This window comes from Toxorhynchites rutilus, chromosome 3, assembly GCF_029784135.1.
Source record: "Toxorhynchites rutilus septentrionalis strain SRP chromosome 3, ASM2978413v1, whole genome shotgun sequence".
Lineage (NCBI taxonomy): Eukaryota > Metazoa > Arthropoda > Insecta > Diptera > Culicidae > Toxorhynchites > Toxorhynchites rutilus.
This window is the reverse complement of record NC_073746.1, coordinates 142,559,658-142,575,318: the sequence shown is the minus strand read 5'-3', so window position 1 is coordinate 142,575,318 and position 15,661 is coordinate 142,559,658. Positions and strand designations below refer to the sequence as shown.

At 36.1% G+C, this 15,661-nt stretch overlaps 1 protein-coding gene and 1 pseudogene across 5 annotated transcripts in view; one reads left to right on the top strand and one right to left on the bottom strand.

Annotated features, from left to right (window-relative positions):
• Nucleotides 1–15,661, bottom strand: part of LOC129779928 (cGMP-dependent protein kinase, isozyme 2 forms cD4/T1/T3A/T3B) — a 502,476-nt gene that overhangs the window by 303,532 nt on the left and 183,283 nt on the right. The gene's annotated exons all lie outside the window — the stretch shown is intronic.
• On the top strand, nucleotides 2,232–2,354 carry LOC129780708 (U4 spliceosomal RNA; annotated as a pseudogene).

Here is a 15,661-nt window from a genome sequence, read left to right as displayed (position 1 = left end):
TGTAGAAATTCGCCCAGTAGACCGATCCTTTTGAAAATTTTAGACAGTAAAATAAAAACTATTAAACAACTTTTGGCATTTTCTTTTTATTCATACTTCGAGCCCAAGCCCGTATGCTCGAACCTTCCTCTTTACCCCGTCCATAAGGTTCTGTACAACGTCAGGCTGTAGTTTTTTTGAACAGAAATCCATTTTCTCTTGAAGTCCGCCTCCGATTTGACAACTTTTGGGTTCTTCCGGAGGGCCTGCTTCATAATCGCCCAATATTTCTCTATTGGGCGAAGCTCCGGCGCGTTGGGCAGGTTCATTTCCTTTGGCACGAAGGTTACCCCGTTGGCTTCGTACCACTCCAACACGTCCTTTGAATAGTGGCACGAAGCGAGATCCGGCCAGAAAATGGTCGGGCCCTCGTCCTGCTTCAATAGTGGTAGTAAGCGCTTCTGTAGGCACTCCTTAAGGTAAACCTGCCCGTTTACCGTGCCGGTCATCACGAAGGGGACGCTCCGCTTTCCGCAAGAGCAGATCGCTTGCCACACCATGTACTTTTTGGCAAACTTGGATAGTTTCTGCTTGCGAATCTCCTCCGGAACGCTGAATTTGTCCTCTGCGGAGAAGAACAACAGGCCCGGCAACTGACAAAAGTCCGCTTTGACGTAGGTTTCGTCGTCCATTACCAGGCAATGCGGCTTCGTCAGCATTTCGGTGTACAGCTTCCGGGCTCGCGTCTTCCCCACCATGTTTTGCCTTCCGTCACGGTTAGGAGTCTTCTGAACCTTGTATGTACGCAGGCCCTCCCGCTGCTTGGTCCGCTGGACGAATGAACTTGACAAATTCAGCTTATTGGCGACATCCCGGACCGAACTTCTCGGATCACGTCTAAACTGCTTAACTACGCGCTTGTGATCTTTTTCACTGACGGAGCATCCATTTTTGCCGTTCTTCACCTTCCGGTCGATGATTAGGTTCTCGAAGTATCGTTTGGTGACCGTGGATTGGACGATTCCCAGCATCTTACCGATGTCCTGATGTGACAAATTTACGAAAATTTGACAGTGAAGCATGGCCAACGTGATCTATACACTCTTATCTGATTATAAGCGAAAGCTGAAGATATAATTCCTAAAAATTAAACTTCTACAGCGTTTTTTCCGTGATGCAAATTGATGTGACACACCCTTTACTCATAAGAGCACCGTATTGATTACTGAACAGGTTTACTAGACATCAAGCCTCGTATAGGAAAAGCATAAACTAATACTTCGTTGAGTAAAATATACAATTAGCATGGTGTTTTGCTGTGGTGGATGAGAGCAGACAAACGACTAGAACGGTAAAAAAGGTATGGTGACTGAGAGCAAACAAATGACCACAAAGAGTTAAATCTTTTGAATCATTCATCTCCGAAAGGAAAAACAAAAGTTTAATTCCGGTATTTTGGCGCCTTTTTTGGAAATACAGCCATTCCTTGCCAAACCGATATAGTGGTTCTCAGATTTTCGAGAAAAGTGCTAGTTTTGTTCTTTATCGCAAATTATAAGACTCGTATTTTTTCATTTTTTTATTAGGATGCCCATTTTCATTTTAGGGTGGTTCGAAAAATCTACTTTCCCCCCTTTTTTTCCAAAAATGACTTTTTTCAAAAATTCATAACATAACTTGAAAGCTGCGGTTTGTTTACATGACATATCCGAAAATCAAAGAGGCTTTATTTTTTTGTTCTTGAGTTATGATTTTTCAAAGTTAACCAATGGTCCGAATAATCAATTTTTCCCCTTTTTTGCACCACAAAAATTCATAACTTTTGAACTACTGGACCGATTCAGATGATTGACATATCAAATTAAAGCTTGTGAGAGTCTTGTTTAAAAAAATAATAAACTTGCGAAAAAAAAGAGTTTGGTTTTCGTATTTATTAATTGTATTGGTTTTTTATAGTTTACTCGGTTAAAGAAAGAGGGTGCTATGATTTTTATATTTTTTTTTTGAAGCTGGGGTTTTTTCACACAATATATATCCTAGAATCAGAGAGGCATTTTCTTTCGTTTTTGAGTTGTGATTTTTCAAAGTTAACCGATGATCCAAGAATGATTTTTTTTAACACCTCTCTGATTTCTGGATATGTTATGTAAAATAAAACCTCAACCGTCAAAAAACAAAATATTCAAAAATATAGCGCCCTCTATCTTTAACCGAGTAAACTATAAAAAACAAAATGCGAAGACAAAATTAATACTTTTGCGCAGTGGCGCTATCGTAACCAATGAGGTTTATCCGAGGTGCGATTATTACTAGTTGAAAACACAAAATTCATTTTTTTTTCGCAAGTTTAACATTTTTAAAGAAGAAGACTATCTCATAGGCTTTAATTTGATATGTCAATCATCTGAATCGGTCCAGTAGTTCAAAATTTATGAATTTTTGTGGTGGAAAAAGGGGAAAAATGATTTTTCGGACCATCGGTCAGCTTTGAAAAATCATAACTCAAGAACAAAAAAAAGCTTCTCTGACTTTTGGATACGTTATGTGAAACAGCTTTCAAGAAAAAAATATAAAAAATATAGGGTCTCTAGTACAAAGCCATGGAAACAGCAAAAAACCAATACAATCGATAATTACGAAAACAAAATACAAATTTTCTACAAGTGTAATATTTTCCCTAGACTAGCTAATTGGCTTTAATTTGGTTTGCCGATCATCTGAATCGGTTTAGTAGTTCGAAAGTTATGAATATTTGAAAAAAGTCATTTTTGGAAAAAAGGGGAATAAGTTGAGTTCCCGGACCACCATAAAATGGAAATGAGCACCACAATAAAAAAATAAAAAAATACGACTCTAATAATTTGCGATGAAGAACAAAACTAGTAATTTTTGAGAAAATCTGAGAACCACTATATCAGTTTGGCATGGAATGGCTGATATGTGTTTGGAGGGAACTCAAACTGGTAAATTATTTTAAATTGTTTTAAAAAAAATTAAAATAAATGTATTTTTGCATTTCAAACAACTTTTCTCTCTTACGAATTCACAAATTTTTGTATTACAGTGTTAGATGGCGTCAACAAAATGCATTGAATACGGTGATAAAATTATCAATTATTCCCAAAACTTGTATGGCAAAAAAGGTTCGCTTCTTGTCAGCACTATTTTGAGTATTATTTTGACCATTTTGACAATTGATTTTTTTGTTTTATTAATAACCGATTGCAATCAGAAGTGAAAATTATTCTTATTCAAATGTTATTATATTTAAATTCATTATTTCAATCGATTTTCAAGACATAGTGTCCATTTCTAATATCTTCAGATTGAAAAACGCAACACTGTGTGGATATCGCAGCAGGTTTTTTCGAAATGATTTCTGAATCACATTTTATCTCTGCATCGAATGTAAATTTGTCAATGTCTCGAATAAGTAAATTGGAGCTAACATCGAATTTTGATTTATTTATCGATCGATCAAATATGATATGGGCTTTGAAACCAGTTTGCCTCTCATTATGGAGATTTATTTGTATAGACATTGATATTTGTTTATCCCCCGAAACGAGCCTATTATGATCTAGAAAAATGCGTCACTGGGTTTTTTGCACATAATCAACTTATTGCAATGATTTCTATCAATCGGGAACGAATCGGGAGCAGGTTCGAATTTTGTTCATTCGCTCAACTTCAAGGGAACTCATGCAATTCGAGTTGCGCCGCACGGAATCATCGACATTTACCGCATCTGCAGGCACTGTCAAAAATTTTAAGTGAAGCATGTAGCATTGGCATCATCATTAAACTTCACAACTTTACGACGTTCGCCCGAAAGCATACATTAAACGCTAGCCTTGCTCGCGCACCATTCCAATTGTATGGTACAACAAGTGCAGCATACCGTCAGCAAATTATCCGAAAACTCTTAATCGGGAAAAAAATGCACACATAAACAGCGGCTAATTAAGATGTCAAAATCCGCTCCCACTTCTTCCAACTTTTTTGTTATCCGAATTCACCCCAAACAGAGACCATCGGCGAAACGACTGTGGGCACCTTTCACTAGTTGAATTTATCCGAGTTTATCCTTTCGAATGAAGACTGGGAAGGCGAGAGTCTGAATCCATTTGTATTTGAGATCGTTTCTTTTTCTCTTTCGCTGTTGCATCCATTGAGGTAATTTTTATTTCAAATTTGCGATGTCATATTTCACTCCGATAATGTTTATTTTCGCCTTTATGATTTCATTTATTTCCGAAAATTTATCACCAATGGAACGGTTAAAAAGTATCGAATCGGTACGATTCAATACGATTTTTGGAGGAGGGAATACATTAAGTGGCGGATGTTTATGGTATTTTCTCGAGGCATGGAATAAAATATGAAGAGAAGTGGCATATTGAAGGCACTCAGCGCAAATTTTATTGGCACTTTACACGAAACGGGAGTGTGAAGCGGGATTTATTCGTCGAAAAAAAATGTCCCGTCATCCACGAGTCCTCCGAACCTGTCTGTATCGAAGGTCGAATTATTAAAAAAAACAAATCAGAGCAGACATTATTTGGTGCATCCTCGAAATGTGATTGCGTGAGACGTATCAGCAATAAAAAGTGCAAATTTATCGCCATCGCTAATGAAAAAATGATTCACAGGTATATTAATGTCCTCCCATTTTTTTCGAAGTTTGGTTTCAGGCTATCAGTTCGAGACAATGAATGGTTACCCACAAACCCTAAGTTTGTGGTAGGGCTAAGTAGGTCATCAGCAGGTGTATGATCATTCCCTTAGTTTAACCCCGTGGGGGACATTAATTCTCACCACGTATTACAAGCTGACTCCTCATCAACAACAGACCACAGCAGTAGCAACAGAGGCAGAAAATTACAATGAACCGAAATACTGTTCACAATGTCTGTAATTATAATCGCCTAGAGTCCACAATTGTATTATATTGTATACATAGCCAGTGGAGGTCGTCCGAACGCGGATCACACGCGTTGAGTTGAGTCGTCGGCGGTTTCGGTCCATTTCCAAAGGGAGCCGATAATTTATGCGGTCGATTCTGGGCACCTCATATTCGCTCCTCTGCAGTTTATAACTCTTGCTGGGATCCGACGGCGATTTTTTATTTATTTTCTTTTTGGCGGTGGCCATAAGATACTATCTCGCTACAGTGAATTATAGCTTCATTTCTGGTTTGTGTGTGCACACAGGTGATTAAAGTGCACCGCAAACCGCGAACTGCTGCTGTCATGGTTTGTAGCTTTCTTTTCGTGGCGAGGTACCTTCATGCTGGGCAGGAATTGTTTATCCTGGTTCTGATGAATGCAGCACCAACAGAAGAGAGAGAATAATGAGTGCAGTTAAAACCGCGTTGTGTACATGCATGATTGAATATGTTCATGTTTATTGTGTTGTGGCGATTTGTCCGGGCCTAAAAATGTGCAATTAGTCTTTTCAGGAATGATTTTTTTTATGTCATCCGACCTCGAGATGATAAAGATTATCCGCTGATATTTTCTTTTCAATAATATACTGATTGTCCTCAATTACGTTTTTTCACTCCTTGAACGTTTCTTCTAAAGAGTGAATTTTCAAGCTGTTCATTTTTTCTTTTCAAATGAAATATACAAACAAAGTGCATGAAATTTTCATTTGAACCGATAAATTTATGTCCGTCATCTACTTTCTTGAAGATAATTTCATGCAAAAACTAAGCTTGGTCTACGCGAAAGGTTAAATTTTGTGCCGCGTGTTGTGTGAAAAGCGGTATCGTATTTTTGAAACCACATATTGGTCACATTTAATACCTGAATTTGGAATCAAAATTCCGTAATCATCTACCGATAGTCATAGAAATCATAGAACTATATTGATAGACTGACCAAATATTTCAGGAATAAAAACGGGACATGTAAACCATGAAAACTTTTATGTCACAATATAGGATGTGAAACGTAATTTTTTCTGTTTTTATATGAAATATGAATTTATTTGAATAATAAAATGCATAATAAATAATAAAATAAATACGCAAGCCACTTCTATTTCCTTTCTTTTTTCGTCGCGGAAGAAGCGTTTATCTTTTGCAGCCAAGATCGAATCCAGCCAGTTTTTGATACCCTGTTCTGAATTAAAGCGTATTCCACTCAATGCGTTCTACATCAATTGAAACAGATATTAGTCGGAAGGGGCAAGGTCTGGGCTATAAAGCAGGTGTACCAGCATTTTTCCACCTACTATTTACAAATAGTTTTTAACATGAACAGCGACATGAAGCCGAGCGTTGTCATGATGGAATATTATCGACTCGTGTCTGGTCGCATAATCTGGACTTTTTTTTTCCAAAATATATATTTTATTAAAGCACATGTGGCGTTAGCCTGACGGGGCCGGGAGTCCAATATTTTGACAATTTTTGTCTTACAACTATGTTAGTAATATGTAACCGATTACTCGCGGTTGGCTCGAGGGTAGTATTACAAAGATCTCATAATTGGGATGTTGCAGTCTCCAGTACTATGTATGTGTGGCCGACACGGGATACTTCCTATTGGGGTGTAACTGACCATTGATCAGCTACGCCCCTTAGTCTGTACCTCATATCAATCGTGGTGCATCTCTCTTGACTCGAGGAATCCAGGGTAGAATGGTCACTGGGCGGTACAATCTTCAGCTCGTGTAGAGTTGCCATGAGCGGTACAACCTTTGGCTCTTGTTGAATGATCAGTGGACTGCACAACCTTCGACCTGTGTATCTGTAAAGAGTATGTGAATGTATTGTATCTGGTCGTTTACGATAGCTCGCTTTAAACGGATCAGTGGAACCGGACACTTTTTAACTTGAACACCAAAATCATCACTCTCAAAACGTCTAAATCATTCCCTACGAATTCTATCCGAGTCACAAATGAAAACAGAAAATCAAAAATATTCGCTAGTTATGCTTAATTGAAAGAACATTTACTACATTCTCAACGCAGTAAGGTAAATGATTTTGGTTTGTCCAGTCGAAAATACGATCATGGTTTGTCCACTGTCAAATCAGATATTCCAATGTTTCAAAACATATAAATAAAAAAATCTTTTCCGTGATTTACAGTAGTTTTATAGTATACTAGCTAACCCGGCAAACTTCGCCCCGCCCAATCGCAGAACTATTCATTGATTGATCCTCTAATCTACCCTTTAAAATTACCTTTTACTGTAACATTCCTAGTACTTCTAGCAAAACTCGACATTATAATATCAGATTATTTTCAGACACAATTCTCGTTCAAGATATTTCAACCACTTGCAAATAACATGTTTCTTCGTTACGTTACATGCTAAATTTGGTTTTATTTGCTTGATTAATTCTCGAGTAATGCAGAAATTTGTGTTTCATTTGTATGGCAGCCCCCCCTTAGAGAGGGGGTGGAGTGTCTAACCACCATAGAATTATTTGTTGCACCCTGAAACCTCCATATGCCTAATTTGGTTTCATTTACTTGATTAATTCTCGAGTAATGCAGAAATTTGTGTTTTATTTGTATGGCAGCCACCCCTAAGAGAGGGGGGAGGGGTATCTAACCACCATAGAAACATTCATTGCACCCTAAAGTTTCCATATGCCTAATTTGGTTTAATTTGCTTGATTAATTCTCGGGTAATGCAAAAATTTGTGTTTCATTTGTACGGCAGCCCCCTCTAAGAGAGGGGGAAGGAGTATCTTATCACCATAGAAACATTTATTGCATCCTTAAACCTCCACATGCCAAATTTGGTTTCATTTGCTTGATTAATTCTCGAGTAATGCAGAAATTTGTGTTTCATTTGTATGGCAGCCCCTCCTTTGAGTGGGGGAAGGACTGTCTAACCATCATAGAAACATTTATTGCACCCTAAAACTTTCACATGCCAACTTTGGTTTCGTTTGCTTGGTTAATTTCCGAGTAATGCAGAAATTTGTGTTTCATTTGTATGGCAGCCCCCCCTTAGAGAGGGGGGAGGGGTCTCAAAATATCACGAAAACCTACCCCGGCCCCAAAAACCCCTACATACCAATTTTCATGTCGATCGGTTCAATAGTTTCCGAGTCTATAAGAATCAGACAGACAGACATCACTCCATTTATATATATATATATATATTTTTACGGATTCACATGTTTTAAAGGATGATAAAATACACTTTCTATTGATGTCAACGCGCCCCTCAATTGAGCTAACTTTTTATCAACCACCAGATGATTATTTAGCACGTTTCCAGACCTTTTCTGGATTATAACACTCACAAATATTGTAAACATCATACTTGCATACCATTTGTATCAGATTTTCAGATCTAAACCATTAAATTAACGCAAATAACTCGATTCTGATCATGAGTTGTCCAATTAATTAATGTTGTTTTGTCCACATGATTTCTATGGCAACCGCTTGGCGCGCTGCAGTTTGTTTCTTGTGGCCTTCGCACATAGCAGAAATAAAGTTTCTCTATGTTGAATGTGTTGAGGTGAACCCTTTTAAAATGCCCAATAAAAGGCAATATTCTGAAGAAAGCCTAAATTATGAATGGATCAATATGATGACAGTAAACTCAAACAATGATAAATGCAACATCTACTTGAAAATTCGAATTTTTTCATTCAAAAATAGTGATTTCTAAAACTGGACAAACTATGACTATTTTTTGGACAAACTATGATCAGAGGTGGTCAAACCATGATCGTAATTTCTCTTTGAGGAAAATCGGTAAAAAACATAAAAAATTTAATAATTTCAACGCCTTATGGTAGTATTAGCAACTAAAGTCTTGGGGCTTTAGAGCAAACCCAAACTCGAATCGATTATATGTTATTTTCATGAAGAAAAATCGATTTGCATTTAGGGTAGGGCGGGGCTAGTTGGTCATAGGGGTAAGTTGGTCAGTGACGATATCTTGGAATCTGCGCGTCCAAAAAATTAGCGATCTATGGATGAAAAACAGCGAATTGATGATACAATAAAATAAGCAAATTGGAAAAACTTTTTATTAAGTAGGTTCCAAAATACGGACATGGTTCCGATTTTGCAAAAACTCATTCACGGTTTGCGTGTTATAAAATGTGTTCTAAAACTGGTTATTGACCATGAAAAAAATCGGCTCAAACGTAAAACAAAGATTTATTGTACGTATTAGCTTTAAGTGTTAATGGAAATCGCTTTTGAAATAATTTTTATGGAGTTTTCATGAATATTTTTCATCATATATAGAGAGGCTAGTGGGTCACACAAATTGCTCGTTTGAGAGCAACGCATATAAAATTTTCAGGTGTGCCGTATTTCATCACGCAAGCTATAAATAAATATAGAAAGCATATGTTTTACTGCTAAACCCAGTGTATTTGAAACGAGACAACCACCACACAAACCACTTGTAATATAATTGTCATATTTATATTTTTTGTTGTAAAATTTCCATTGAATATAATAAACGCAATCATTGAATATCAGAACTCACAATAATGCATTGAAATCCAATGATAGAAATCCAATGTCACAATCATTCGAATTTCCGAGTGCAAATGAACTAATGTCTGCTAGAGACAATATGTATTCAGACCGCTTCGTTCGCTGAGACTACTTTTTTGACGAAATTTTCGGCCAATAGTAAGAATTTCATGGAAATAATATCTTTTAAAAATCCACGTACGCTATCATACTGAAATGTCTTCACATATTTCAAAATGTCTTCAAAATGTCTTCACAAAATCAAATGTCTTCAAAATGTAGACATGTCTTCAAACCTGGCATCTTTGGTTCGCCACAAAGTGGAAGAGAGATGAAATCGCTAGAATTTGAAATTTTCATTAACTTCATTTTTTACTTGCTACATTATATTAGTTAACTATTTTTGATTTGATTTAATTAATAAATTTATAATGAAGGAAACTTCTTATGGGAAAACGTTTATTATTTGCTCAAAAAACATGCCTATTATTGACCAACTTACCCCGTGTGTGGGGTTAGTTAGTCAAATTATTCTGGAATATAAAGATATTAAATAAAAGAAAAAATTCAAATAATTGATTAACTGGTTATTTTTCATTGAAAGGGTAAAAGGTAAGCCTAATTGTGGTACATAACATTCTAACGCAAAACTTCGTACTACAAAGTTATAGCCAAATTTATTCAAAAATGACCGACTAGCTCCGCCCTACCCTACTAGTTGCGTAAAAACACTCTAAATTGGACAAACCAAGATCATTTACCCTACACTCGACAAAAAAAAAGGAACAGATTGCGAAGTCGGAAATTTCAAGTGACATTTGGCACGCTGTAACTTCGTGAAAAATTACCGCATATCGATGGGATGGTCATCATTTTAAAGCTACAACTTTCAGGTATTAGAAAATTTAACGTATATATATATTTATCTTGGTATGTGTAGGTGTGGTAAACAACAATACCGAGAAGAAATAAAATTAAATTTTTTTTTCTGTTTTTTCAAAGATTTTGTGGCCTAACCCAATTTTTTACTAACCAACTCAACAGCAAATCCACTTAAAATTATCAACCAGCTTTCATATAGTTCCTAGAACATTCCAGTAGGACCCCTTCAAACAATGATATTTCAGTTTGAATGAAAAATTACGCCTTCATCTTTGATGATAAATTCAATAATTCAATAAATAATCCCTACACCGAAAATCGAAAGGCAGTTTTGAAAACTTCAATAAATTCTGCACAAGAATAATTAGTTACTTTGACGACAAAAAAATGTATTTACATCTTTTGCATCGATTTTAAAAAAGGTAATAAAACAGCATTTTTCCCCTTTTTTGCTTTACAAAATCTGCTGTAATTCTGCAGATATTTCAGTGAGTTCTAATGTTTGCAGGCAAATATTTAGCCTAGTGTATTCCTCAAACACGTTTCATATTGATACGTTCAGTCGTTTTTTCTATCCGTTTGGAGTAAATTAGCGGAGCATTTAAGGTGAAGGTGGAAGCTAACCACAAATGGCTGCCACAATGGCGCTCATTTCTTTCATCTCTCTCCCTCACCCCTCGCCCGAAAATCAATAATTTTGCGAAACAGTGTGAAGAAAATGATCGTTTTCGCATGCTTCCCATCAAGTAATATCAACCAAACTCTAATCGATTACTCACAAGATATTAAATTTTCATCTGCTGTCGCACTGTATAGTGAAAAACGTCGGAAAACTCGAGCTAGTGCTCTGAAAGTTAAATTTTTCAATTTTCCGCAATGGTTTTGTTTGTATTGGTGAAAGCATCGTTATTTTTTCGACACTGATGTCAGACAACATAATCGAAACAGCTATAAAAACCACGCAATAAAGTGTTATTCCTGAGTCATAGCGTTACATGTCATGAAAATCAATAGAATAAAATTGTGTTAATATCAATAGAATAAAATTGTGTTGATATCAATACAATTATTATGTTTAGGTTTAATGGGTCTATAATGTAAGTTTTAGCAACTTTAACATAGGTTAAGCAAATTGTATTGCAGAGCTCGGAACACTGCCACGGCTGCCTATGCTTTCAAAAACAGTAAACGGAGAAGAAGGGTTAAGGCTCTCCAACGTTAATATGGGAAAACAATACAATCAACGAAGGAAAATATTAAGGAATTATCAACATCGAGTTACTATGCGGAAGAACTAGTTAATACCAAAAGAACCCCAATTCACATGTGTTATAATTTGGTTATGTTACGCTCGCGTGTAATCAGAATTTTACTTCATATGCAAATGCACCTTCTATATATACAGGTCGGACTCGGTTATCCGGAGTATTGATTTTTTTTTTCACTCCGGATAATCGAATCCTCCGGATAATCGAGTCAAAACATTTTTTTCTTTATTTGTTTTTTTCGCATGTATTTTTCGTTTTAGAAATATTAAAAAAAATATTTTTTTGCAAACTGAATATAATCGAATCTAAAATTGTATATAATCGAATCACATATAATCGAGTCTGTATATAATCGAGTCCGACCTGTACTGTATTCTATTAGTCAAATCATTTCATTTGATACCAATATTGAGTGGATTGCAAAAATATACATAGTCGACCATTTTGTGGCGGTGACCTTGTTGTTCAAAGTGTAGTGTATTCTCCGAATCAAGCCATTCAGCCATTTTCTTGACGCGGCCAAATTGAATTTTTCAAGATCATGGAATACGCAGTTTTATAATGACTGTTGTGTGTATAATTAAATGTATGTTCCAAATTTCAGATCAATCATTCAACAGGAACGGGGTCAATTTTCTATTAATGTGGGACAATCCAACAAACATTCAAACATATATAGAAACAGGTCAAGCTGAATGAAACCATTCAAAAAGTAATTAGTTGTTTGGGGACTGCGGCCATCTTGTAATTGAATTTTTCATTATCTGCTATGATCTACTAGTCGAGAACTTTCTTTTGATACATTTTTGGCCATTTTTCATAAATAACTGTGTTCTACTAGGCAAGCCATTTCATTTGATACCCATATTGATGGGGTTCTGAGCAAATATTTAATCCGCCATTTTGTAGTGGCCGCAATCTTAGATTTGCATTTTTCATGAATAACTGTATTCCACTAGTCAAGCCCTTCCATTTGATACCCATATTGATGGGGTGGTGAAAAAAAAAAATTAATAAATATTAGATTTGCATTTTTCATGAATAACTGTATTCCACTAGTCAAGCCCTTCCATTTGATACCCATATTGATGGGGTGGTGAAAAAAAAATATGGCGCCATTTTGTGGTGGTGACCATTTTGGATTTGAATTTTCCACAAAAAAAAATGTATTCTACTAGTCAAGCCCTTTCATTTGATACCCATATTGATGAAGCTCTTAAAAAAAAATTGCAATCCGCCATTTTGTAGTGACCGCCATCTTGGATTTGCATTTTTCATAAATAACTGTGTTCTACTAGTCAAGCCCTTTCGTTTGATACCCATATTGATGGGGTTCTGAGAGAATATGTAAATCTCCATTTTGTAGTGGCCGCAATCTTAGATTTGCATTTTTCATAAATAACTGTATTCTACTAGTCAAGCCCTTCCATTTGATACCCATATTGATGGGGTTGTAAAAAAAATTTGGCGCCATTTTGTGGTGGTGATCATTTTGGATTTGAATTTTCCATAAATAACTGTATTCTACTAGTCAAGCCCCTTCATTAGATACCCATAATGATGGGGTACTGAGAAAATATGTATTCCGCCATTTTGTAGTGGCCGCCATCTTAGATTTGCATTTTTCATAAATAACTGTATTCTACTAGTCAAGCCCTTTCATTTGATACCCATATTGATGGGGTTGTGAAAAAAATATATATGGCGCCATCTTGCGGGGGCGACCATTTTGGATTTGCATTTTTCATAAATAACTGTGTTCTACTAGTCAAGCCCTTTCGTTTGATACCCATATTGATGGGGTTCTGAGAGAATATGTAAATCTCCATTTTGTAGTGGCTGCCATCTTGGATTTGCATTTTTCATAAATAACTGCATTCTACTAGTCAAGCGGTTTCTTTTGATACCCATATTAGCTACTCAATATAGAATTATTATATAAATAATTCAAAATTTCCGAAAATCAAAAATAAAATACTCCGGATAATCGAGTCTCCGGATAACCGAGTCCGACCTGTAATTTATATTTGCAATTGTTCATCGGAACATATCGTTCATACATTTTACTTTAGTATTGAATTGTTATTTTTTTCAAATGTATTCAAAGACTCGTGTCAATGAAGCGCCACACAGTTTGATAAGTGATTTGATCTATTTACGTGTGCTTTGCTCTTCTCTCAAAAACACTATTACCCCATTTTTACACGTGGTTTTACCTATACAACTACAATGGCTTCCTTCCACCTTCACCTTAATCGCAAATCGTACCAGAAGTACAAAATGCTACGCGATTTTCAGAATGAACGATTTTTCACAGAAATTTCAGCGACATTTTCTGAACAAGGGCAAGATATATTTGAAAGTACACTAACGGTCTGTGTTGAAAAGTAAATGTAGCTTGAGACCCGGGTTCCCAAATTATTGTGAATAAAAATCGGAAGGTTATCGGTCAAAAATACTGATAATCCTCACGATAGAAAGCCCAAGAGAACGGAACAGTACGTTACCATTCTCAAACAATTTTGGTATTTCCATAGTCACTGAATATTATAATAAGCCGCAGTCATTTAGAAAAAAGGTTCCTCCGTCCTTTGAATTCATTCCTGTTAATTTCAAGAAATATTTTTTTGAGTAGAGGCGAATAGGCGACTTCGCTACAGTCATTTGAAGCAATTCCGATACCACTACTGATCTGAGAGTTTCAGAATGGTACAAAACTACTTCAATTTGAACCGTGGAATTAAATTTAGCTGATATTTAATATTGTTGTTTGGAGTGATATTTGAATTGTGACAAAATGTTTCTTGTTAGTTTTTCTGATTTAGGGTTTAGTTACTATTCCTGACCCCGAGTCTCGATTTTTATATAGATTTGGTCGTGAGCTGAGTAACCTCGGTTGAGGTACTCACCGGGACACTGGCGCAATTCACGTTGCGAAATGGATTGTATTTGGATGGCCGAGTGTAAACTCTTTCGGGGTGACAATTTTGTCTCTATTATTGGGCGATCTTCAGAAAAAGATCGATCTTGATGGATCGATTTTTTTTACGGCATAGGGATCGCTTCACTGATGTAATCGGTACCAAAGAATCGATCTTTGCTGAACCGATCTTTAGAAAATCGAATGCCTTTCTTTCCAATTTATTTGTTCTATATAAGTGTTGCCGTTTCTTCAAACATGGAATAAATATCTCACATTTACATTCAAACTTGCAAAACTGTTTCTCCTGAGTTAACGACTACTAATTTGTTAACCTTGAAAGGGATGCAAGGTTTATGAAATTTGTCAAGTGGTTTTTGGTGGAACTAAAATCAAAGTTCACTGAAAAACAAATTTACAAAATTTTACTACGATCAAAAAGATTAGAAAGATCGAAAAGGAAATATCGATTTTTGCAATTTTTTGGAATAAAAAGAATCGAGGAGAAGAGAAGATCGATCTTCAAAATATCGATCCACGATCACCCAATCCTATTCACTATCACTAATTTGACATCCTCGAGAGCTATCCAAATATTGATATTATGTTTATGAAACTTATCAGGTTATGAGATTAAAATCGATGTTCATTGAAAAAAAAACACTCTAAGATCGAAAAAATCGAAGGGAAAAGATCGATCTTCACAATATTTTCGGGTACAATGAATCGATTCAAAAAATCGAAAATCGAAATGGAAAAGATCGATCTTCTGAAAATCGATCCTAGATCGCCCAATCCTAGTCTCTATCCACTTGTGAATATGAAAACTTTTTTCATTTTAACCAATCTTTATTCGAAATTTATTCGACGCAACTTTGTCGCGATGCTGTCATAAGAACGTTGTACGGCACTTACGTCCATTTTCCGGATACAATTTCGGATTCTTGTAGTCAGTTGCTTCGTGTCCTTGGCCCTCTAATTGTTTTTATACACTAGGGCACTGAGTGAGCCAAAGAAATCCTCTATTGGGCGGCACTGGGGCAAGTTTGTTGGGTTACGATCTTTCGGCACGAACGGTATCTTTTTCTCCTCAAGATACGCCAGCGTCTTCTTGGCGTAATGGGAAGACGCCTTGTCCG